General features: G+C 42.7%; 1 protein-coding gene across 4 annotated transcripts in view; it reads right to left on the reverse strand.

The window, feature by feature from the left end:
• Nucleotides 1-23,497: 23,497 nt before the first annotated feature.
• The window catches only part of kiaa1549la (KIAA1549-like a), a 104,101-nt gene continuing 100,477 nt past the window's right edge, over nucleotides 23,498-27,121 (reverse strand). For all 4 annotated transcript variants that reach the window (XM_030425428.1, XM_030425427.1, XM_030425425.1 and 1 more), the window contains one exon: nucleotides 23,498-26,983. The gene's annotated coding sequence lies outside the window, so the exon portion shown is untranslated. The remainder of the gene's footprint in view (nucleotides 26,984-27,121) is intronic.

A 27,121-nucleotide genomic window follows, 5' to 3' on the forward strand; every position in this document is an offset into this window, starting at 1 on the left:
ACTATCACTTTAAACAAGTCGGCATGAGTGTGAGAGGTGGCCAATGCAGGTTTTCTACTCTACCACAAGAAGTTGTGTACTGTGCTGCCTACCTAATGTTAAGTAGCTAGCATTATCAATGTTAAAGTTAGCTAGCATCAGCAACTTTAACATTAGCCAGTATAAGGAAAGTGAACATTAGCTAGCTAGCCTAAGCAACATCAACATTTGATAGTTGGCATTAGCAATGTTAACGTTTCCTAGCTAGTGTTAGCAACATTAGCTAGTGCAACAAGCTGGCAGCCACTTGAGGGGTCAGATGATTCGAACGAAAGCGGTGCTGTGATGTGAGTGCAATGGAAGGAGGGAGATGGAATGGAACATTTAGTGGCTGAATGTTATGAGCACTTTAAGACTGGACCTGTAAACCCCTCACATAGTGAACACCATACTTTGAACTGACACCTTACTAAATGATTCATATAATTTCTGACATATAAAGAACTTATAAAATTGTAAAAGACGGATGAAAATGAATTAACCTTTGTAGGTAGGAAACAAGAAATGAACAGTGCTCTTGTGTTAATGTCTCACCCTTTGTCAGCCAATCAATTCATCATCTTTAGGTTTTTGTGGCTCAGTCCAATGTCACATAAGTCTTGGCTCTTCCGCTTGTCAACTCCAATCACATCTGGGGGAAACTGACTGCTTAACTTTAGAGAGAGGCAGAAGCTGGCAGTCCGTTCTGTCTGTGGCAGCAGATATATCTGCTAACTAGTTTATTCATAACAACAGTGATGCTAAAACTCAGTGTATCAAATGTTCATGTCCCCTGCAGAGTATCTCTCGGTTCCCTGTTGTAAACAGCTGCAGAAATGGCAGCACTAATAAGCTTTTCAAAAAGCAAAGGGGAAAATTAATTAACTCGACTCCTCAACTCCTCAAAAAGTAGAACACCAGATTCCTGCTCTGTGTTCTTCGCCTTTCTGTTCTCTAGTTTTTATTTTACTTCTACATGTCAGCACTGTGTTATAATGGACATGGAGCCATAGTGCAAGTTAATTAGATGACTACTTTTCTCACAGCTGACACCCTTTCATTTATTTCTGGGTCTATTATTCCATTAAGGTTCTATTATCCTGTTAACATTTTCATGCTTTTCTTAGAAAGAATTACCAACCCACAATTTGTGTCGAACGCAGTCATCTTGTCAACCTCATTTCTGTGTGTTCCTCTGCTCAGCCTCCAGCTGACCTCCACCAGTGTCAAGTGTCACTGATGCTATATTCACACGGCAACTTCGTCTGCATTCATTTAAGTCACTTTGTGGAAAAACTGAACAGTGATCAGGCAATGTGCTGTTCATTTTTTGCAAATTATGTCACTCTCACAGTTTTTACTGAAATGCAAGTCAAAGTGTAGAAGGCAAAAATGGTAAGTAGGCTGAGAGGAGAGTGGGTGTGAGGCAGCGAGTCTGTAGAAAAACAACAGGGAAGTAAGCAAGTAAGTGAAAACTATGGGAGGGAGTGAACCGTGAAGTAGTTTTAAATCAATGAGCGTGTGAGCACATTGACAAGTCTGCAGCAGAATATAAAATATATGTGAGAGACTGAGTAAGGAAGTGAATAAATGAAAAAGGATGTAAGTGAAATGAGGAATTAGAAAGTGCATGGAGGGAGATTACTCTCATAATAATCCACAAACGACAAATAAGGTTTGCAAGTGTGTACAACAGTTTGTGCTTCATTTTGGGTGTTCCAATCCAAACACAAATACCAAAGAAACATGGGCACATGACAACATTTAAAAATGCACACATCACTACCTGAATAGATATTCTACACAAAGATTTTTACGTCAGCTTCACAGATGTGACAATTTTCACTTTCAAAAAGTCTATTGTACGGAGCCCCTCTGGTGACATTGGCGTGGCCATGCGTTATTAAGCAATAATATTTTTTTCACCAATGTCACCAGAGGGTTTTCGTACTATTGTGAATAGAGCTGTTAAAAATATGCGTGACATTCTTTTTTATTTATGTACTGGTTTTTAAATGTAGTCAGTTTTGAGACTTTTTTCACATCTCAAGATCCACAAATGCATGCTGCATTTAGGTACAGGTCGAAACTGAGACATCCGGACTTTCTGTGAATATATGTGTAATTTGGAAGTGGGAAAGTTGTTTTTTCTTCTCTATAGACATTGTGCGCAACAACACCAGTCAGCTGCTTTTCTTCCAAACTGGCTGTATTCTCATTAGTAGAACAAGTCCACCATCTATTTAAAACAGACATTTATAGGCAACTGTCTTGATACTTGGCAAACATGTTTTTTTTTTTAATCATGGGGTGATGAACCATTCTGCCTAATTAGAAAAAACACATTTCCCAATTTGAAATTACACACAAATTTACAGAAAGCCCAGTAAATGCAGCATGAATCTGAGGATCTTGAAGTGTGAAAAATGTCTCAAAACTCCACACATAAATGTGACCTGACCTGCACACACACATTTTAACACTCTGTGAATAAATACAGAAGAATGTCACACATATTTTCAAACATTTCTGCACAAAGTAAGCTTTCTGACAGTGAAAATTATCACATTTTATTTTCTATCACGGATCATTTTGATACAAATCTCAAAGTAAAAGAACAAAGAATTTTCTGTGCACACAAGTTTGTTTAAATCCATGTAAGTAAGCACTCCTCCTTCGCCAATATAATCTATCAGCACGGGTATGGCATATCAAGATGCTGACTAAACAACGCGATAAGTGCAAAGGTGTTCTTTGGTTTGCTCACGATAAAATCCCACTCTAAAGTGTGCTGTGTGATCACACAACACAATGACACAGATGTTGCAAGTTTTGAGGGAGCATGCAGTTGGCATGCTGGATGGTGAATTGAGTGCTAATTTCACTATCAGCTGTCGCCATTGTCATTTCAGAACATTCGTCAGTACAGGCCTGTCCAACAGGCACCTATCACAGGTGAATTTTATTGATGCAGTTTGCATGCACAAATATATTGTGCAGAGATCCTGAGGCCGTTCATACCCATCATAATGTTGCAGCATGATAATACGTGGCCCCAAGTTGTAAGGATCTGTAAACACTTCTAGACTAAACTAAAATCATGGCAGTTCCTGCACGGTATGCAAACTCTCCAGACATGTCACCACTCAACATGTTTGGGATTCCTGGATTTTAGTGTATGACATCATGTTCAGATCTAACAAACTTTAGTGTCTTTTTTCTAAGATCAAACTGCACATTTTAGAGTGGCCTTTTATTGTGACCAGTCCATGGTGCACCTGTACACTAATGATGCTGTTTAATCAGCATCTCGATTTGCCACACCTGCAGATGGATGGATTATCTTAGCAAAAGAGTGTTTATTGACATGGATTGATACAAATTTGTGCTCAAAATTTGAATGAAATAAACCTTTTTGAGTGACTTTCACTCATAAAAGCAAAAGTTTTGCGTTTATATATTTTTACTGAGAGTATACACAGTGTTCTGGTGTATGACAGTGGTATAAATAAATGGACACGTTTGGTTGGTGGTTGCCAAGTATCCGTATTTAGTAATTTTGGAGTTACACTCTAGTCAACTTTTTCCTCATCTTTTTCCAGAATGACCAACATGTTCCCCAAGCAGGTTGTCAAATACTGACACTGCTTTGTCACACCCCTTGACGTATCATACAGATGCAGAGTACCCTTTTGCGTATGTGTCACACGCAAATCTGTTCCTGCCAGAAAGCCTTTCAAACATGTGGGTGAGACAGCGCTTTGGCTTTGGGGCTGGGTATAAAAGCTAATTGGTCAGCTGGGATAGGATGGGGACATGGGATGCAAACCAAGATCTCCTGGTTGATATCTGGCACGATACTGGGCTCATTATTTACTGAACCTGGTGAGTTTATAAACAGCAACCAACACGTCCTGTAAAGTATATCGTTAAGGTTGTAGGCATGAGGCTGGTAGATGGAACATGAACACACACTGTCATTAACTTGAGTTCAGAGTTCTGCAGAATCATCTAATATCTACATTCTTGTTTGGCGTAAAGGCTGAAATACAATTAGTATTTTTCCCAAGACTTCACCAATTAGTTCTTCCTTTAAAAAAGGCCTCAATCTTTCTCCAACTGTTTAGTGTTATAGTCATTGACTCATGTATTTGCTTTTAACAATGCATACGGGTACTCAGGAGGGCTGACTCACGTATTCTGCATGCAAGTGGAGCACAAGAATGGTAGGAGCAGTGAAGTGCTAAGAATGAGATGTGAGTCAGTCAGCAAGTCAGCGACCAAATGGGAACGAGCTAATGTGTCCCATCTACTGCTATCCTCCAGTAGTATGTGTAGTACACAGGCAAGTACGTGAACAACTAAAGTTCACCACGCAGCCAGTTGTCTGCACGAACATGTAGCTCAACAGCAAGTATATCTCCAGCTTTGCCTGCGCAAACCTGCTAGAGGTGATGGAAACATGTTGCGTCATCACCTCACACCTTACCTTACATCGATTCTGCATAAATCTGCTTTGTTAAAAACATGATTGACAGCTATGCACGCTCTGTTATGCTTCAATAACAATACCGTAACTCACAAAAGTGTTTTTCTTAATTCTTATCATAATTACTGTTTTCCCATGATGCCATTTGTCTGTATTTACTGTATTACTCTTGATATGACATCTGTCACTCTCTCTATCTCAGTGTGTTCTACTGTCTACTGAAATACATATGTTAATGTCCCTCTCACCGAGCTAGCTGATGACATTAGATGGACACAGAGGAAGGAGAGGCGACAGTAAAAGAGGTGTGGATGGAGCTGGAAAGTGAATTAGCGGCAGCCACCCAGCCTGAGAAGCGGAGGGGAAAGAGAAAAAGAGCAGCAGCCTGAGAGGGGACAGAGAAAGCAGAAACAGAGTTCATGTGGTTCAGAGAGGAGCTGTGGCACTTGGATGTAATTCACTCTGCTCTCTCCAGGGGAATCCATTTACCCCCTTCCTGCAATTATGGGGCCTTGTTTTCTCTCTTAATCCATCTGAATGTTTGTTTGTGTTTGTTTCTCGTGACTATTAGAGCACACACATAAAGATGTACACACACACTAACACACACAGCACAAAGCCACTCTCTTCTGTAATAAATCCCTCATTACTGGCAGAAGTTGTTTTTCCTTTTCCTCTCCGCTGTGTTCTGGCAGTCGGAGCTGTTTTCCCTCGCTCTGCATTATTAGCTTTGTGTTGTGGGAACACAACATGGAGCCTTCTTCACCCCACAACACTGGGGCACGGGGAGGACAGACAGAAGGGAATACAGACTCTAATTAGGGAATATAATGCTACTGGTGCCACAAATAATAGCTGTGATACAATAATCACAACAACTGTTACTCAGTTGATCTTTTTCACTGTCATGCTGCGACAGCAGTTAATACATTTTTACAGAGCAAGGGTCTGCTGGGAATTATGGGAGTTTTACAGACTCCAGGGAAACAGATGGCCTTACCGCCATTTAAAAGTATTAGCAGCTTTAAACTAAACTACTTTGACAACTTTGCTGGCCGTGTCAAAGGTTGGTTGTTATTCTTCCAGAGATTTTTGGAGATTTCATCTCTGAGATTTCTGCCTACATGGAGGTTGATGTCGTTTGGTTTGTGGAGTTCATTGGATCCACTTTCTGTCAAAAGAATGGTCACGATTAGGGCTCCAAATATTTTTTCACTATGGATTAATCTGTCAATTGTTTCCTCAATTATAACGTCAAAAACTGCCTCATGACAGTTGGTGCTCGTCACCATTTCCCTGAAATCTGATGTACAATCTTCAGTTTGCTGGTTTTGGGTGCACACAGGAGCTGTTGGAGGAAATAATTTGTCAAACCACATTAGTATGGTCAGGAAAATTAACGGAGACATATTATGCTCATGTTCAGTGTTGTGTCGACAGACTGTGTGGAAAAGCTACCTCGGGTGAAAAACAACAGAGAATCCAGGCTAGCGAATGTTAGCTTCTTTATTGACCAACAGCTGGAAAGAACACTCAGCTTCTCGCTAACCCCCCTTCAGGAGCTCTGTGTGGTCTGTAAGCGCCCCCTATAGGCATGAACAGGTTACAACACAGCACCCTGTACAGTACAAAATTAACTTCTTCTAACTGTTATACTTTTTATTTTGCTTTGTTTCTTTAAAACACCACATTTAGGTTCATCATTTAGTTTTTGGGTCACTACTAGAATAGGTTTACATGCTTTAATGCTCAAAAAACTGCTGTACTGATGTGCTGTATTCCCCCTCTGTCTGAAATGCTCTGTTTTAGCTCCTGTCTCTTTAAGGCCTGCCGTCCCAAATACCAAGTCTGCTCTGATTGGTCTGCTCAAACACGCCTGACTTTGCACTGCTAACAACAACAGAGCAGCTGTACTAAATCAATTCCAACATGCCAAGATAGCTGCTAGGCATAAATTATGCAAATGTGTGACATGGTGATGGTGTGTGATGTCACAAAGTCACAGAATTAAAGGTGAGACTAGTGACGAGGCGTTTCAGGAGCAGTGTTTTCTGTGATCTGCAGGTGGAAACTTGAACATTTTTAACACTGAAGGAAGGGGGATAAAACAAAAAAGCATAATTTGTCTCCTCTAATGTGCTTAGAGATCTTAAAGTACTACTGTTAAGTTCTATCTCTTTCTATTGGGTCATAAGACTGGTGCTGATGAGACACTTTACTTTCTGTTTGAGTGACAACAATACAAAGTTGATATGCTGTGCAGGGGACTTCTCCATTTAAACACATCCAGATTGATGAAAGAACAGATGTCAGTTGTCAGTTTTATTTTTGTTCTGCTACAACTGTTACATTTTCAGGGTACACAAAACAGTAATATATCTCAGGTGAAAAGTTTTTTCTGTGTATTTTCCAGCACTGTGCTGCTTAAAGCAGGTTCTGCTCCGATCAATGACAGCAGACTTCAGAAGGGAAAACAGAAAGACATGAGCACACTGGCTGGTTTGAAACCCTTAGTAAAGCAAATAGACTAACATGTTGAAACGATGTCTAAATTGCAGTAAACACGATTTAGTTTTTGATTCAAAAAAGAGGAGGAAAAAAACCCAGACGATGACAAAATATCCTTATGGCCAGATTTCAAAAGGGGTATATCATTTAATCACACACTGACTGTTCTGGTTCTGTGTCTGTCTTCGGGGACTCAGAGTCTTATCTGACATGCCAAAGTATAATCTGCAGCTGCTCCACCAACAATGAACACGAGACTGTGTCAACTTAAACTTTGTATGAACTTCATGGGAACGATCAGCAGGCCTGCGCTGGTATCTGAACACAGATGTCTTGGCTGACATAAATCATTATCAGCTTTTCTTCATGTTGTCGTGTTTTTTAATCCCAACGCACAATTTGATTGATGTGTATGTGTCCAATAAATGATGGTGGTGTGGGTGGTTTCTATTATATCTTCTTTAAATTATTTATATTCAGGCACTACAGGTTTTCGCTTATGTTATTTATAATAGCAAGTATCTCTGGTGGTTTGTGCCGCGTTATACCTCTACTCCACTACATGTCAGAGGGACATATTGTACTTTACACTACATTTATCTGACAGCTACAGTTACTGGTGGCTTTACAGATTGAGATTGTACATGACTTTATCTTATAAACAATGATGCTTTGTAATTAACTAGACTAAGCAGTAAATAAACAATAGGCATGTAACAGTTAAAAACAAGCTCCACCAGCAACCAATTAAAGAGGACAAGAGGTAGGGGGGGCGGAGTGACTGAGACAGAGACACCATTCAGCGAATTACAAGGCACCGTACCGTCAAAATGATTGGGAAGCAGTTATAAAAGGTTAAACAGTTTCTGGTTAGTTAATGTTGCTGCAGCTCTGTTGTAGAGATTCTGGAAATGCAACTCTGGCAAGACAACATACAGTAGAGGCTGTCTTCAGCCCTTCATATGAGAGGACTTAGAGGCAATAACTGTCCGGCTGAGTCGCCCTGTCGCTGACCAGTCATGATGTGTAAAAACCACAACGGCTTCAAAACTCCTGATTACAATGCAGAAAGTCATGTTGGTTCACCAAGGCATAACTGAACAGCAGGCTTGGTTAAAAAAAAAAAAAAGAAGAATTCTCAGGGTGGCTAAGCTCTGACCTGCTCTACTCTGCCTCTGATTGGCCCGTGCTCACGGCTTTCATTGGTCGGGTTGGTTAGGAGCAACATTCATTTGCGTGACGAGTGAGACGCCGTGGCGATCTCACTTGTCACGCAAATGAATGTTGCTCCTCTGCTGTTCGCTCCGGGAAAACTGCTGCTGTTGTGACACTCAGCCTAAAACAAATGAACCCCTTGGGTGCTACAACACCTCGTCCATCAGCTGTGAGTTTGTTGAATCAACCCTTTTTTATGTGAGTACAGATGTGCAGACGATTTCAGATTGTAACTCAAATCTAAAATAAAAAAAGGCTTAACTGAAGGATTTCCTAAGTTCTCGGCTGGCTCATGTTTCCTCCTGATAAGACAGTTTCCAGCTCCCTTGTGTGTGTGTGTGTGTGTGTGTGTGTGTGCGCGCAGTCTACACGGTCTATCTCTTCTTCAGGTCAGGTGGATTAATCTGCGTGTGAGTGTGTTGGCTCCGTGGCGACCTCTCCAGCGCCTCTTCCACACAATGCCTGCTGGAATAAACTCCATGACCCTTAAAAAGATTAAGAGGGTAATGAAAATGAATGCTCGCTTTCAAACGGTATTAATGGCTCCATAATTAGGCTGCTTTTTCTTTTAATTAACCCTTGACCTAATACAAGGTTACTGCCGTTGATCTACTGTAAACACAGACCTCCCGACTAAGCAACACGTTCTTTCGTGTGAGTGAAGACATGCCGACCTGCCCGGGTGTGTGACTGGCACTGACACCAATTAACATGATCACACCCCACATCAATGTCAGAGCGCCAGTCGGCCTCCAGCTGAGGTCCACAGCTACAGAAATAGAAGAGGAGGGAAAATAAAACATTACACCGATGCAAAGATTGATTGATGAAGAGAGGTGAAGGGATGGAGGAGTGACAAATGGGGGGATGATGTGTGTTCGCGGTCGGAGGAGAGAGGCGGTGGAGTGGAAGGAGCTCCCCCGGGAGATCATGGGAAAATAGTGCCGGTTTATATGGCGCTGTCACGGGAGAGGATGGATTGGCTGTAACATGTTGTCAGTCAGGGGGTGGAGTTGATGGTGTGGAAGTAAATGATGGCTTCACTTGACGATTTCTACAAAATGTTACATTTCCGAGGAGGGGAACGTTCACAAGCTCATCAAGTCAAAACCAGCCTTGTACGTTTTATATCACGTCCACGGACAGATGCATGTACTCTCAAACGCTCTTCCTGTTGTTCCACTGAGCTATTTTGGAGTACGATGCAGCCTGTGTGATTGCTGTCAGTGTCTGGAGCCACTTATCTAACTCCAGGGAATTTTACACCCACTCAGAATCATTGGATAATGACACATGATGACACTGTTTCCCAAGACAGAGACCTTCTGGAGCCGCATGTCTCCGCCGTTGTGTAACACGTCGACTGTATTTCTTTGTTTGTTATTTTTTTTATAGGTTTGAAAAAGGAGAGGCAATAAAGACATCTGGTATAATCAAATCTATTATAAACCGCTGCGTGTATTGTGTGACAGTGTAAACACGGGTTCGGGTTCGGAGCACTCTCTCAGTGGTCGATGTTGAGGTGGTGCAGGACATGTGTTACTTCGCAGAATGTATCTCACAGTGCCATCTACTGGAAATGTTCCTGTACATGTGAAACAGCTTCCCTCAGTCCGTGACACGGGGTAAATGGAGCAGATGCCCTGAGGACCCTGAAAGCCACAGCGTGTATGCAGGTACGTTATAATTATAATCAAAAAGGAGCTATTGAAATGAAAAAGGACCTCAGGGCCAGGGGCGAGCAGGCCACTGGTTCCAGGAACAATGCACAGTGTGGTCAATAAGTTACTGTTCCTGTGCGTGCTACATTGATTTGTATGTTCTAATGTCATTCTGCCCGCTGAGACCTTCTGTGTACTTCTGCTCTGAGGCTCTTAGTTAGGGACAGAGCGCCTCTATTAAAGGCTCTGCTCCTTTAACATCTGCGGGACGATGCTGAGGATGTTTTACGAGTCTGCCTCATTCCTGCCTGTGGCCATCAAACTTTACAACTCCTCCCTCTGATAATCAGACTCAAATGGCTATTTATAAAACAAAACAACTATAACTGCTCATTCTCATTCGGTTTATAATGCTACAACCATTTCACTGCATATTGTATATATTTCCAGATTATCTACTTTATTATTCTATTATCTTTTTTATTTTATTGTTTCCCTTAATATTTTATTTTATTTCATTGTGTTGTCTATTTTAGTATTTTATTTATATCGTTATCTTTATCTCTTGTTTCCACTCATGCTGTATTTCTATTTCTACTTTGCACAGAGCTTTGGAACAAAAACAATTTCCCCCACGGGGATTAATACAGTAGTTTGATTCTGAATGATGATGATTCTGATTCTTCACGAGGTACTTTACTACACTTAGCAGACCAACAGGCTTGATTGTAGGGCATAAAAGTAGCAGCCATTGCTCACCTGTTCAGATACATTTTGTCCAGGAAAGAGAAGCTGTAAAATTTCTGCTGGTGAGTAAGAGGGACTCTTGTGAAACTGTTGAAACTGAGCGTTAACAGGCAGTTTCTCCCAAGTCAACATCAACAGCAGCATCAACTCCCTCTTGGCTGGACTCCCTGCCTCCTTTGCAGCGTATTTAGAATGCTGTAGCGCGCTTCGTTTACAGTCTTCCCAAATTCTCCCATGTGACCCCTCTCCTCCGTGACCTCCACTAAAAGCTCACTCAGCGAAGTTGCGACTCTTCTCAGTTTTGGCACCTCAGTGGTGGAATGAACTCCCGACCAATGTCAGGACAGCAAATAACTCCATCTTCTGCAAAAGACTCAAGACTCATTTGTTCAGACTTCACCTAAACAAATGTATGCACTTATTTTGTTTTTATCATTAGCACTTCAATCATAGCACTTATGCACTTAAAGAATCTTTGACAAATAGCAGTTACGATCCTCAGATGAGGGCTTGACGATTGTTTCTATTTCGTTTTGCTCCATCGACAGACAGTGATATGTCGTGGTTTCTCTCTTGTGACAAATGTACATATTGTAAGTCGCTATGGACAAAAGCATCTCAGGGGTAGAGCCATGTTGTCATCAGAAGGTCGCTGGTTCAATTCCCCTGGTCTGCATGTTAAAGTGTGTCCTTGTGCAAGATACTGAACCCCAAACTGCTCCTGATGTGCTGGTCGGCACCTTGCATGGCAGCCACCGCCATCAGTGTATGAATGTATGTATGAATTACTGTAAGTCGCTTTGGACAAAAGCGTCTGCTAAATGCCCTAAAATGTAAATGTTTTCTGTCTCTTTATGTGAGTTGATCTTCCATTTTGGTCACTGCATCACAGATGTTCAGATTCAGCTGTAAAGCACTTTTAATTGTTTTTCCAAAAGTGAATAATTGTATCACAATGTGTAAAAAGTTTCATTTATATCATTGCACAGTCCTATTTAAAAAGTCACCCTCTCTAAAAACTATGAACAGGACTACTGGGTCAGCTCTCAGCTGAAACTGTCTTAATGCAGATCGTCTGTTTGAGTCATCTTTAGTTGATGTTACTGAAAATATTTGGCTTGCCTCTCAGAAATGCATGAAATGTGCCATCACTTTTTTAAATGTGTTTCTGACTATTGTTATTTATTTATTTATTTTGAAAACATGGCATCAGAAAAATGTGCTGCAGAAAAAACATGTGGTGGAGTACGACTGAGAGAAGAGTTAATGGATGTCAGCAAATGTGGTCATTGTATGTGTTTCTAACAGTTCCAGGTTCACATGACCACACGACCACGTCCTGACCAGGGCATGTTCAGGAATAAGAAAAAATAATGTAATTTCTTGGTTTCATGTCAGATTCTTTTCATGGCACACTCATGACAATTTATGCTAATCGACGCGTCACAGTTGGAACAGTAGGGGTGATAATGAATGTTGTCTTCTCGAGACATGAATTGTCAAAGATGAAGAAAAAGTGTGTAAGATGCCTTGAGGCTGACATGTGAGAGGGGGGGCTGAAACACTGCAGCTGTGCATCCACCCATTTTTTTGTCTGATTTTTTTTTTTCTTGTACCTGCTGAGCTGTTGTAACAACTGAATTTCCCCGTTGTGGTATAAAATAAAGCCTATCCAACCAAATGAAGACATAGAGGAAGAGAGGTGATTATAGAGTGTCATTCCCGGATCCAACTGTCAACCTTAGCTTTAAGTCCTTCGATCAAAACTTGTAACAATAAACAGCTAAATTTGCTAACTGTAAAGAAAAATTAGTCACTGTGTCATGCAATCTTCCCTGTTAGTGTTTTACTGTCATATCTGATGGAAATAAATACCTTATCTTGCTTAAAAAGTACGGGGACTTTCTCAGCCCATTAAGAAACACTGAATCCTTCAGTTTAACACAAACATTCAAAATCAACAGATCCAGAGATTTGTGGAATCTTCCAGAACAGGAAGGGTGTGAAAAATAGTAACCTGAAATGTAACTTAAGCTGTCTTAAGATATTTGCCTCTGAGATGTAGTGGAGTTTAAGTATTAATATAATCTACTAAATATATTGTTACATAAAATGGAAACAGTCTAGTTGTACAGGTACTTCAAATGTGTACTTTAGTATGTGAGTAAATGTACTTAGTTACATTCCTCGCCACTCCCCGTCTGTGCCACTGTAGTCTCACTCATAGGAGGTAGACTGAAGGTGAAAGCCTGCCATTGGGCGCTTATGCCAGGCAGCATTCATCTATGAGAAGCGGTTTAGGACAAAACCACCTCCCTTTGGCAATCTGTGTTTGGCAATGAGTGTGTTAGTGATTTCAAAATCCCTGTCATTCACAAGGCGACAACAATGACAACCCCCAAACTAGCATACTAAACACTGAAAGTTAGAAGTTACCCAAAACCTGACTCTAATAGTACAAACCTAAACAAGCTCTTACCTTTTTGTAGAGAGTATTACAACAAGCTATTTGAATGTCGGGGCTCACCTCACCCCGTCCAAAACAATTGCTTCCACTATTTTTCAGGGGCACCGGTGCAGTATCCTGGGTTTAGCACTGCCGATCGTGGTTGGTTTAAAGCGCTGACACAGCACTGTCGGGATGAGTCCGTCTATGTAAGACTAGTGCCCAGAGGGGAGACGAGAAGAGCAGCCACCGTGTACCCACCACAGCAACTGACACACACACTGAGCTGTCAGACTGGAAGCCGCCCCCAAGGCTGACAGTAGGTATCTCTCTTTGCTGCCGTGTCAGGTGTGTTGTTGGGACATGGAGAGCAGGCTGGAAGCGGGGCCTGATAAAGATGCCAGTGGGGAAAAAAAAAGAGAAGCCTGTCCTGGTGTTTGGGTCATCGTATCAACACCGTCTGAATCCTCACGGCTGCAGGAAAGGACGGTTCACCTCAGGCGGGGTGTGTGTGTGTGTGTGTGTGTGTGTGTGTGTGTGTGTGTGTGTGTGTCTGCGAGACTCTCTGACCATCAGACTGTTGTCAAAGCAGCCTACACATGCTATTAGTGAGGAGGAGGGAGAACGTTTGCCGGGCAGACACGGAGGATTACTGAGTTCACAGGAGCCCGAGGTGAGCATTGGATCACTGAGTTTTATTTGCGGAGAGCATGAAGTCCTATTGTGCTTAGGCTGTGCATTCTCCATCTACACCAAATCAGTTCGTCACTAGACGTAATATCGGACACATGGAGGTCATTTTTGTGCCTGTGTTTGATAGAGAAATTTGAATCACAGACAGTAAAGGTTAAAAGAGAGAGGGCTATGACTAGCATGGCTTTATGTTTATTGAAACAAAAATTCCCAGCCTGAATCTAAACCAGGGACATTTTCAGTTAAATGGTTTAAAGAAATTGCTTTATAAAATACACATATTCACTTTCTCTCAGAGTTGCATGAAAAGATTGATACCTCTCTAATTCTCTCGTTGGGCCAGCAGGCGATTGACCCAGCAGCATACGACAGAGCGGAACGTCAATAGTTAACAGTTTATGTAATTTGTTTAACCAGATGGTTTGTTGCACAGAACCATCTGGCAAGTCGTTGATAGAAACTGTTTGGTAAAGGTCATTCACCTTAAAAACAAATGGTGACTGGATAAACCATCTGTTCACCGTCATCGGCTAATATTAACTTATCAGATCAGCAGGAGGAGAGCACTGCCACCTGTGGAGCCAGGTGGTAAATGGAACCTTGACCAAAGCCGGCTGGGAAAAGAGCAAACATACAGTTGTTAAGTGCAGGAGGCCAGGCTAGCTCTCCTTTTTTAAACTCGACCAACCATTTTCTAGCTCTAGCTTCATTTAGGGATAAAGGAGTGGTCTCAGTTTTCATATATAATTCATCTTTAAAGGGGCTCTGTGCGATTTCTACCAATTTAAACCGAGGACCGGCTTCCAACACAACAACAAAGTTCCACAGAGCCCCTTTAAAAGTGTAGCCTACTATGAAATGAAGGTACCTCACCATTTCACTGTCAAGCTGCTATGAGTCAAGCTGGTATGAGTTATATGAAAGGTAACAAATAGAAAAAAAGGGAAAAAATGTGTACTACATTTATTATGTATCCCGATTTGTAACTGTAACTTCTGTATCAGTTCTTGACAACTTGGAAGAAGTTCCTTGGAAGGGATTACGTAATTCAGAACTTATTGTTGGGGAAAAATAGAGAGTTACATTTTTTAAGGACAAACCTTGAAAAATGTGTACAATTCCACTTAGCTGACTGCTGGTGCAGCCAGGAAGTCCACTGAACATGTGAAATCTGCCAAAAGACAAGCATACAAATCCACATAAATAATGAATTAATATTGACTCGGATTTAGATTGACCTTTTGCTTGAAGAACATTCTTATTTTCACCATAGTTTTCATCTTTTCAGCGATAGCCACAGCAGGTGAAGGACAAACCTTAAAAAAATAAGAGACGTGATGCTGTTCTCTGTTTGAGTGCCACAAAGTTGCAGGCGCGAAAGTGAATGGTTACTGATATATTTTTAAAAAGAGTGAAAGATTTTTTTTTTTTTTTTTTTTTTAAAGAATGATTTATAGTCATAAAAAATTTAAAAAGAACCTTACCACGATTTCTTTTAGTGACATTTTGCCAGCACTGTGAGCACTTTATTTCACTCACCGCCTCTGTATTGGAGTGGAGGAAGAAGTCTCAGAGGCAGCTATCGCACAACGTTAGCAGATAAAAACAAAGCTATCTGCATATTAAATACCAGTGGAGATTGAGTAATCAAGTATTTTTGCAATTCAGGTAACCCAACTCTTTAAAATACAGGACAGGAAACTGCACCTGTGCTTTCCAAATTGTCTGTTATATCCTGGGGATAAAAACCTGACCAAACATCTCCCATAAACATTATGTACTGCTTTAAAACAACAGTCAGACTCAAGCAACAGCCTCCTCTCCTCTCCTCTCCTCTCCTGTACTCTGTATAGAACTGTAATTACAGTGTCTCCTTTTTCTTATTAGCAGATAAGACTTTCATAATGGCTCCCCAGAGAGCCTGTCCAAACTTAATTAATGCTGGCTAAACAGTCCCCTCTCTCCTTCTGTCTCACCCTCTTCCTCTTGCCCTCTATCTCTCATGCTCTCCCCCTCGCTCCTCCTCCTCCTCTCTCTATTTGTCTCTCTCCTTCTTATTAGACAATGGAAGCTGCAGGGATGAAGGCGCCCGCCCATCATTGATAAGTACTAGAAAGCCCTGCACAGGAAAAATAAAAGCCGGACTTGACACAGGCTTGACTCAGACAACACGGAACAGCCATTGGGGGGCTATTGGTGTTGCCGCTGTGTGTGTTAATTTACACGTTGAACTGAATGGTGTGTCTGCGAGGCTCTTAATTCCTCTGAGCAGCGTAAGCCTGAAATCGTGCTCTGATCTCCGGCTGAGTAGACCGATCTTTTTATTCCCATTTGTTTGACTTGGAGAGATTAGCCATTAATTACTGGCTGGAGAAATTGAGAACACACACACACACACACACACACATACACATACACACGCGACACATCGGCACACAGAGTGCGGTGTAGAGTCGTTAAATAGTTCTCATTACATGGGCCTTACCACACAGGACAAAGGCACACAGAGCTGAAGCAGCATCGACTAACTGGACTCACACACTCACACACACACACACACACACACACACACACACACACACAGCTGCTGGGGAAACTGTTGGCCAAAAGATGCTGTTCTGGGTGAAATCTGGCAGCTTTCAGCTGAGTACAACATCAACCTCCCACATGAGAGCGCAGGGGATTAGCACTGGAGAGACAAGCTGACCAAAGCCAAGACAGGATGAAGAATATCACAAGCACAAGGTACCTGAGCAAGCACAAAGGGCCGGCTGCTGTTCTGTGTTTGCTCAGAGCCCTCCAAAGCTTTCCAAAGGCCCTTACATCGCGTCGCGCTTCTTTTCACACTGTCCTAAATGAGCCCTCTGACCCCCTGAGAACAGCAAACAATAGAACTCTGACACACAGGAGAAGACGAACTTAAAGCGGCACTTACAGAATCCATTTTTTCCCAAATTAACAAATGATAAGATATAATGTAAAAGCAGTTCCTTGCTGTAGTTCCCCTCAGTCCTCCCTTTTAATGACGTTCAGCTCGTTGTTGGAGTGTTCTGGCCCGCTAAATGAATCAAGCTAATTTCCAGCTGCAGCTGTCGTCATAAAAGTTGAATCAATAAATCCACTGTGTGTAAATGACTAGTTCATCACTAAATGATTGTGACAAGCTGAACATAGCTAGTGAACACAGTGGAGCATCTAGCTGCTAAACAGTCAGAGTCTAGAGGTACATTACGTTGAAATAACCACTGATGTTACAGTTGTTGCTAAGACATTCATCATGACACTTAGTCTGCTAACAGTTTGTTTTTAGTGTTCTCCCAAGTGGCAGGAAATCAATTGAAAGCTGCACTAATCAACATCTCATATTAAAGCTGCTCTAAGGTTATTTCATTATTATTTTTTGATTATTATTTAAAGGGACAGCGTGTAACAATTTAAGTAATTTATTAACTCAAATCAACGTCTTCGTTCATAAGTAAGTCCTCATTGGTGTACAATTACCTCTGCCAACAATGTGACTTATCCTCCTGAGTGAAGAATTACCTATCTGAACAAACATAGCACGGGCAAGCTCTATGGAGGCCGCCATATCTTTCCGGTTTTAAAAAAACTATTTACTGCCGAGGGGGACACAAAGCACTACGTGGTACTACGTAGTAAGGCTAAACGCGTTTTCACTCAGAGCCAGCTTGACTGCGGAACTGAGAGGGAGCTCAGCGAAAGCGCTCGTCACTGCCCCGGAAAATTTGAAAGCATGCGATTTTTGTTTTATAAATGGAAGACCACACTTATGCCACGCCACAGGAGAAGGAATCCTCGACACCAAAAATGAGAAAAAGAGAAAAAAAAAGGCAACGTGACCGGTGAATTCAGAAAACGAGGGTGAATATCTTACCTCATTACTTGAATCAGTAGAAATACTCGACGTTGTTGGGAAAGAGTCCATATTTTGAAAATGAGTTTCTTGTCCGTCAGGGCCACCGTAGCTTCTGGAACGTCTCCAACGTCTTCAGAATGGGAGGGGTGAGCAAAGGAGTGTTGCAATGTAGAACCTCACAGCTAGATGGCGCTAAATACTTGATATATTACACACTGTCCCTTTAATGGCTCTACAGTATATTTCAACAGCTATCACTCTATTCAGAGTGTTTGGTGGTAACCAATGATTTCTCTCCCTCTTGCTCATGCAGTCAAAGAGAGAAAACATTTTCTGGTAGCCCTTCCCACTTTATCCAATCAGGAAAGAGAACTCCATTAAGAGGCGGTCCTGTCTGCTCAGATAAAAGAATTAAGTTGTGCAAGTGTGGTGACATAGAGAGGAGGAAAGGGACTGCTCACTGCAAAACGGACAGGAAGTTAGCGAAATTGATGACAACGCTCACAGCAGCTTTCATAAATTTAGCTTAAGAAATTTACCCCGGTTCTCTGAAACATGAGTGAGATATCTCACTATCACTATGGGACACGCCCACTGCACTTGTGCCCAGAAGCTATTTTCCACAGATGCGACGTCCACTCCCTGGAGGAGGGACTTTCTCCTCCTTATAAAAGCCGGTCGTAACGTTAACTATTCAGTCTGGGCAAATACACCTCTTCCTCGCTCCAGGCAAGGAGAGCAGTCTGGTGAGATACCTCACTGATGTTTCAGAGAACCAGGGTTAATTTCTTAACCTAAAGTTCTCTTTCAACATTCGTTTCGGTATCTCATTATGGTATGTAGAGACTTCCGTATTCCCAGACAAACTCAAAGACCAGTCATTAATACACCGCCAATCAGACAGGCATACTCGCTGCAAAACGATGTGAGACAGTGTGGGTGTAGTAATGTCCAATTTATAGAATCTGGAGAAAGTGTAAGGCGTAGCCCAGCCGCCATCCGCACATAGAAGTGGTGTGGCTGTGTCATGGGCACTGCCTGAAACAGTGCCCAAGACGCAGCCACCACGAGTGGAATGAGCGCGCAGCCCGGCAGGGGGTTGCAGCCCCTTGCAATCATAGGCCAAGACAAGACCCTCCATGATCCAGTGTTACAAACACTGTTTCATAAGAGGCTTCCCCAAGTGTAACTTAGCACATGTCTCAAACAGCTGCTCTGATTTCCTCAATCCAGCCGTCTGATAACATATGCGCGTAATCTGCGGACCGGGGAGAACACAGTCAGGCGTTCATGCTCCTGCGAGGAGAAAGGAGGAGGATTGAGGGCCGACAGCTCAATAGGGCGGCATTACAGTGCCAGGTTAAAAGCCATGGGCTTCAGTGAAAACTTCTAGTCCCCCACTAAAACTGCATGCATGCCGGGTTCACCGGCAACGCATAGATGTCACTTATGCGCTTGATTGAAGCCTACACGAGTAGCAGAACCGTTTTAAGGGAGAGCAGTTTAAGCTCTACCTGATGCAAAGGCTCAAAAGGTGGGCACGCCAGTGCATCAGGCACAAAGGATAAATCCCATAGGGCAGCCAAGCTCCTTGACACTGGTCGAAGGCGCCTAGCTCCCTTCATAAACTGACAAACGTTAGGAGGCTGACCTGCCATCTTGTCTCCAAATCCTACGCCGATATGGCGTCTAAGTACACTTTGACAGTGGAGAAAGACAAAACTTTGTCCAGCAGCTCCTGCAAATATGTCAGGATTACAGGGATGGAGCTCTGGAAAGCTATCACCTCTGTTTTGAGGCACCAATCCTCAAACGAGTTCCACTTGCCATCACAAGCACAGCGCGTTGAGGAGGCTCTGGCACTGTATAATGGCAATGACACTATCTCCACTAGCCAGTGTTTCCCCTGCCAGCGGGGAGCTATCAGGATTCAGACCCCTCTCTGGCGAGAGTAGGAGTGATCAGCTCTAATGGGGGAAAAGCGTACAGGAGGACATGAGCCTAGTCGTGTGCCAAGGCATCCAACCCCATCGGAGCGCTCTGGCTTGTAAGGGAGTAAAACAGAGGGCACTGACACAAAGAGATCTACCTTTGCTTTGCCTCGCTGTGGAGTTTCCAGTCCTTGTAGCGAGGATTGCCCTGGACAGCAAGTCCGCCTCCAGATTCAATACTCCTGGTACGTGAGTGGCTCTCAGCGATAATAGGTGTGAGCTGCTCCACATTATCAGTCTGTGTGCCAGCATGTGCAGATGACGTGAACACAACCCTTCCTGTCTGTTGATATATGCCACTACCGTGGTATTGTCCGTCCTGACCAGAACATGCTGCCCTCTCAAAAAGGGCAAAAATGTTTCAGCACCAGCGACACAGCCTGGAGTTCCAGGCAGTTTATGTGAAACAACTGCATCTGTTACCTTCATGTGCCATTTATTATCCTGCCCACGCAAGTGGCTCCCCAGGCCGCTAGAGAGGCTTCCGTAGTTATGACCTTTTCGGACAGGATAGTAACCATGGTAACTCATGTCGTGAGAAAAGTTGTGCGTTTCCAAGGGTGCAAAGCCGGTGCAAAGGATGCACCCCGTCCCGACTCCAACGGCACACCGGCACACCGCTGAAAAGGTCTCATATGCAAATGGCTGAGCGGAATGACCATCAAGGCCGATGCCATTAGCCTCAGCAGTCTGAGACATATTCTGAACTTTAGCCTCGTCCCTCTTCAAAAAAGTGTCAGACAAGCTCGAAAGGCTTCCACCCTCTCCCGCAAAGGTCTTCTTCGCCCATGCACCCTTAAGTTCAGGTGGCTTGCTCTGTGTTGCCGCCTGGGCTTGGGTCTGGCGTTTGGAAATGTGATAACCCAGCCAGGTCGCAACTTGGGAAAATGCCTGCTGAGGTGCTACAGGGGGAGGGGGTGGCAGTAACTTCCTGGGGAGACACAGTTGAAGCTCTTCACCCTCCTTATTCTTTTCCTCACATCGTCTCTGCATGGTGGCAACCACCAGGCTGAACAGACCTTTCGGGTCCACAGGGACGTCGAGGAGCTGAGATCTCTACCTTCTGAGAGAAACTGAAGAGGTTTAGCCACCTAGCTCTCTCTTGAGCGACCATGAGGGCCATGGCTCTTCTGGAGGCTTGGACGGCACACCTGTGTAGACGTAGGCAGAGGTCCGTGACCACTCACACTTCATCCCACAGGACTGGGTCGGGTAAGGCTGACATGTCATCCTACAGTTCAGCCTGGTAGGCCAGTAGCAGTGATGATGCGTTCAGGGCCCTCACCGACATGGCCACTGCTTTGTAGCCCTTTTCAGTCAGTGAAGACTGAAAACACTCGGCCATTGATGGGAGAGCGGGATGGAGGTGGGATGCGAGCAGTCCAGCTCCAAGCCTCCCTGGACAAGGTTCTTGGCGGAAATATGATTGCTCCACGACCGTGTTGCCTCCTCTATGCACTCAGGGAAGACCGACGTGGTGGCCTGAGTGGGGGTTTCCGGCCACGCGATGCCAAGCTTTACAGCCGCTCTCTTGCAGACATCGTGCAGGTCCATGCTGGAGGGCAGGTTTGGAGACCCGCTGCATGACTTGTCCTCAGGCAAAGGCTTTGCAGCCCTCGAGGGTGTAAAGGAGCAGTCCAGGTCCTCGTCATCATTGTCAGACCCTGATGGACTATTCCCCCGAGTCGAAGCCCCAGCTGACACTTGTAGGGATGGCGTTTCCCTCAAGACTCTCCACTAACTCATGTGACGGGGGGTTGGCTTGGCGTGCTAGCCTGCGTCGGCAGGTCTTGATGGACAGGCGTGCTCCCAAGAAGCTGGGGATGTTACACGGCCGTGGCATGTTGCAGCCTCAGGCGCGCAGCACAATCAGAGTGGGTGTCTGCTCCCAAGATCTTGTTGCCGCATGCACATGTCCTCACCGGTGGCTTGACGACTTCTAGGGTGAGGAAAGGGACAAGCTCCGACATTCTGTTTCCTCCGTAAAGGGTGAACACAGCTACTGTTTGGAGACAGTCTAGGTGCTGCACTCAGATAGCTTTGCAGCTTCAGGTGACGTAGCGTTCGGCGACCGAGTCGCTAGCTTGCTCTTTGAAGTGTATTGCTAGTTCAGCTGCACCTGCTGTCTGATAGCTTGCTTCTGGGAGCGAGAAGAGGTTTAAGACTGAATAGTTGATGTTACATCTGGATTTTATAAGGAGGAGAAAGTCCCTCCTCCAGGGAGAGGACATCACATCTGTCTGCCAGTCAAGACTGGTGTAGTGGAAAATACCTTCTGGGCACAAGCGCAAGGGGCGTGTCCCATAGTGATAAAGACACCGAAACAAAGGTTGAAAGAGAACATCAAATAACTAAGTGTAATAATGTAAAGGAATCCCTTGTTGTGACAAACCCACAGAGAATTATCACCATTTAGTGGAAAAATAGTAGGTTGGAGGAGACCAAAACAAAGCTAAAAGGAGAATATATTTAAACTTACGCCATACATGGGTTCAACTCCAAATAAAACATCAGCAATGACAACTTTCTATTGTGATGGTGATATTGCAGTTTCTGCAAAGTTTAAGTTAGGATAAGATATAAACTTACAATAATTACTGATTCTTTTTCTCAATTTGTCAAATACTGATGCTTTGGGATTGTAGGTCAGGTCAATCTTCAGGCCAAAGCGTCAGCAACAGAAAAATATAAAATCTATTTTTCTGATAAAGTGGACCTTAAACCATCCTCCTCCCACACTGCACACAAACACAGTTGAACACACACAGTTGAACTACTGGTCACAAGATGTGTCCTGCATGAGTCGAAGCTTCTTAGTCTGTGAGCACTTGAGGCTAAGTTTCATACTGGACCATGACTGCATGTAAACAGTTACAATCTCACAAAATCAGATTCAAGAAAAGCACAGAAAAACTGAAAACAGTCAAACTCAGCGCAGTGACACTCAAACATCCAACAATATCCCCCAATGAGCAGAACATATTTTGGACTGTCCTTAAAAAGGATTGGCTGCTAGATTTAAAATATTACTCAGCCCTTAAGGTGAAGACTTCATATGTATACAGCTGATTGCTTTTACACTCCTGATGTTTTCAAGCAACCAATTTGCACATTACTAGGACATTCCTTCACTTTCAAATGTTTGACTCTTTAGAAAGAACATTGCATCACTTTAGTGATGAATTTACAAATAGCCTTGGACCTTCCTTCATTCTTAGTGCAGTCACATGGACCAAACACACACTGCAACCCCCTTTATCTCCTGAGTTATTTCCTTCATTTTATTCCAAAAATTCTTGAAAGATTCAAGTATTATTTCCCAAGGCTCCAATCTTAGGCCGTGTTGCCCGTGCTGTGATTCATGGCTGTGTCTGTTGCGATGTACAAGAATCGGTCCTCACCGCAGCCACATTTCATCCTGTTAACTAACAGTTTGCTTGTGTTTGAAGAGTCAAGGTTGCTGATAGAAGGTTGTTGCCGCAGCTCAGCTCAGCTCTCATCTCAGGGACAGAAGTGATTCTCCAGACATGTTTTATTCATGGTGCTACTGCCTCACCTTAGGACACTATGTATTTCATTTCTTTGGCACGTGGGCGCTGGCACAAACTACACAAATATGAACAGACAAATACTTCCGATCACTTGCTGTAAGAATTTTCACAAGGTGGAGGACACTCAAGGAGGGTGTGTAACGGAGAGCTGAAGATGTACTGTATGTGTCTGCTGCCCTCTAGTGGCGTTACAATGAGGATTGCAGCATACTGTTCACACACAGCTGTTCATTATTTAATACAGAGCAAAGTGATTTAAAAAGACTAAATCAAACACAAACAGAAAAAAAGCACAAGAGCAGAGAATTGTAATTTGTCTTTATTGTTTAAATTCACCAAAAAGTTTTCTGCATAACTACATCCAACAGCATTCATTGTTGTCGTCACTGTGACCTCATCAACACCCGAGTGACAATAGTGTGACATCATCAGTGCCGGCATGACATCACAGCGTCATGCCATGGCTCAAACGGCAGAAAAAAACTACTGACAGTCAGTCCATCCCAGAGTCCATCGTCAATAAAAGCATCTCGCCGCTACCCGTGTAAAGCACAAACATTGCACATCAACTTATAGCATAGCATCAAATGTCCTTCTTTAAATTACTGCTTGGAGACCAAAACCCACCCGCCCCTCTCATTAACATGGAGTCAAATAAAACATGAGAAGTGTTTTGTCTTTTACCATACATGGGTTCAAACAATGAGTACCATTTAAAATGTGATGGTTGCTGCAGGTCTGATGATGAATCAACACCAATAGCACCGTTGTGCGTTCATAATGCTCCAGTACTGTCATCTCATACCTTTACTTTCTTTTCCCCAAATATCCACATCGAATATTAATCATGTGCAGGCCTAGATTTAAAAAAGGGGAGGAATTTAAACAATGTCTGACCTGAAAATGACATACAGGCTTCTCTTGACAGGTTGTAAATATTGAATGTTGTATTTTTTATTTTAAATAGATGTAAATATATTGTATGTATCCATACATGGATATTTTCCTGGAAATTTAAACTTCAAGTCATGAAAATAGCCGCAGGGCCGTAGTCACGATTTTAGAAATATTGACGTCAAGAGTACAAAGTCCCCCATTGCAACTCCCTCCCACCCCCAAGAAAATTCTGATGAGCCACATTTCCTGTATCAATTTTAAAGTCAAAATACATTTTCTGTAAATGTTATCTTTCGACATACAGTAACTATATGTCCTACGTGACCAAAAACCAGTCAAAGTTAAAGTATCTGATTCTTAAAATCTAGCAGAATCAGGCTTTTGAGGGCTTTTTCCTGTCAGACTGTGAAAGAAACTCCTCCTCAGGTAATTGTAACTAAACCTATGTGGGGTCATCTGTAGCCACAGACTTCTTGTTGCTGATCATTATCTAGCTGAAATGGGGCATTTACAATGTTTTACTTTGATTAAATGCATTTGCAGTTTCAGACTTGATTGAAATTATGTCCTCAAAGTGTTTTTATAGATTTATATAGTCTGAATATTTCATGCTATACAACAGCATCTTTGCATTGGTTCTGCTCATCTCTGTTTGGGCTCTTTATAAAAGTGCTCATTTTAAGTTAAACTATAATTACTATCCTCGTTATACATATCTATCTATATTTCCTGCCTCATCTAATATACTCTCATTTGGTATCATCTGCCACTTTTAACACTGTATATCTTAGCTGTTTTATGTCCACTTGGTGAAGTTAATATATGGCTATATTCTCCTTTAGTACCATCTAAATGATGAGGAGCCTTACATACAGTGCGCTCACAGATACCCATTTCTCCTCAGAAAAAATGAGGGTAAACATATTTTAGACTGTGACATTCTCTGTACTAAAAAATTGCATTATTTTAACTATTATGGCTATATTAGCTCCGTTCAAACATAAATAATAGTGTAAATGCAGGGTAAGATCTGCTAAACAAGTGCCCTTTTACTACATGTCACTCTAATCCATCTTATTCTTTGTAAAAATCTGTAATATTCTTTCTTCTTTGTTCTTTCTGTTTGTTTGTGTGAGAAAAGATGATCTGGATGAGACTGAAATGTGTGCAACCCTCAGAAAGTTTCAGAAACAGTCTGACCGTCCATAAACGCAGTGGAACTAAAAGATCGATGGCGCCAGAACAATGTCAAGCGAAGTATCCCTCCCACAGAACTTGCATAAATCTCTTCATAAAATCATCTGCTATATACAGAAATACATTTAATCATTACATATAGGGCTCATCTGAGCCCGGCAGGTCTCTTCATCAGTACCACATCATAGTCCAGTGATCAAATATTCATCCTTCTTCATTGTGACCAAAATAACCAAAAGTCAAAATTCCTTATACAGTAGATTACAGTAGACACCTTTCAAGTAAAAGAACTGTTTTCTAAGAATACTGGTGTGTTCACATAATTGTAACAGACCTGAGCCAAACAACAATTGAAATCAGTTCAAATTCAAGTCATCAAATGCTGAATGTTTTAATCTTAAGCTTTTGTCGAGTCAAATAAAACCTGCAGCGACTGCAACACTACAGAACACAACTGCATGTGAGGAGGATTTCAATTATGTACATTTGACCCAGGTCTGCCAAATGGTTCGCAGACAAAAACTTCATATCAGATGATGGACAGAACATAGTGACTAACTCTTGTTTTCATTTCTGAATCTGATGACAGAAAAAAGTAAATGAAGTAATTCTTTTTAAAAGTACAGAAATGCCATCATAACCACAGACAACTAAGCCGCCGATTTCTGTTTTGAAGAATGTAACTTTTTTTTTTGCCTTGAAATAAAGTGAGTGAACGGTAAACACTCACTACATCTTTTTTGTACAGTAATCCATTGATAATAATCAATGCACAAAAATAAAAGACAAAAGCACACAAATATTCAAAAACTGAAATTGAGACAGCTCAAGACAAGAGATTTTTTTTCCTTACATTTTTTTTTCTCACTTAAGTTTAAAATACACATATTAACCAGCTGTTGAGGGTTTACATAGGAATTTGGATTCATCAAAAAAGCACAGTTTTAAGTCAGTCCAGCTTTCCTGGCTTCGTGGTTGACCTTAGGGCAAGTCCAGGATGGTCCAGTCCAGTCCAGCTCAGAAGAGGAGTAGACTACCGGCCATTGCTGGGGCACTACTGTACTGTTAACGCAGCGCTGTGTGCCATCGTGTGCTGGGCAGATGGCAGTTACTGTACTATGATTGCTGGGACAGAGAACAAGTTGGAAGGTCGCCCTTGTCACACTGTACTGTACTCACCCTGTTCATCCACACTGCACGTGTGTGTTATTACTCAGGGCAGCACAGTACAGCTTCACGCAGCTCAGCTCAGTTTAGTTCAGCAGTGTGAGGGGCCTCTTGCTGTACAGTGGTGGTCACCACAGAAGAGGCAGTCTACATAAATAGTGACGAGGGGCCCATAAAGGCCAGTGTGGCCGGGGGCTCAGGGAGCAGAGAGAATACAGAAAGAGGGAATTATGGCTGAAGATTTTCAGTGGTGAGGAGAGCTTATATCAGGTGAAAGGGCTTATGGGGCACAGGAGTTCTGCAGGATGAGAATCGCTCGAGCTGCAGATGAAGCAGGCTGAGAGAGAGGATAAACCGAGGCCAGGCCAGTGTAGAGAGGTGGAGCTGGGGATGATGTTGGGGCAGAGTGGGGTCCACTGGGGATGAATGAATCAGACAGGAGGAACGCTGGGCCGGAGAGAAAGAGAGGTGATAAAGCTCCAGAGAGTTCCTCCGAGAGAGGTTGTCTGTCCGTCCAAAGAGACACCTGCAGACAAACGCAGTGAGCACATATGACTGAACTGCCAACACATCATTTTAGAGATTTAGTTAGAGTTTTCACTCAGCAGTTGTGACGGTGTGTCACAACAGTTATTTGTCTGTCCTATACATAAAAAAGGTCTGT

The sequence above is a fragment of the Sparus aurata genome, chromosome 8, assembly GCF_900880675.1.
Source record: "Sparus aurata chromosome 8, fSpaAur1.1, whole genome shotgun sequence".
Classification (NCBI taxonomy): Eukaryota; Metazoa; Chordata; class Actinopteri; order Spariformes; family Sparidae; genus Sparus; species Sparus aurata.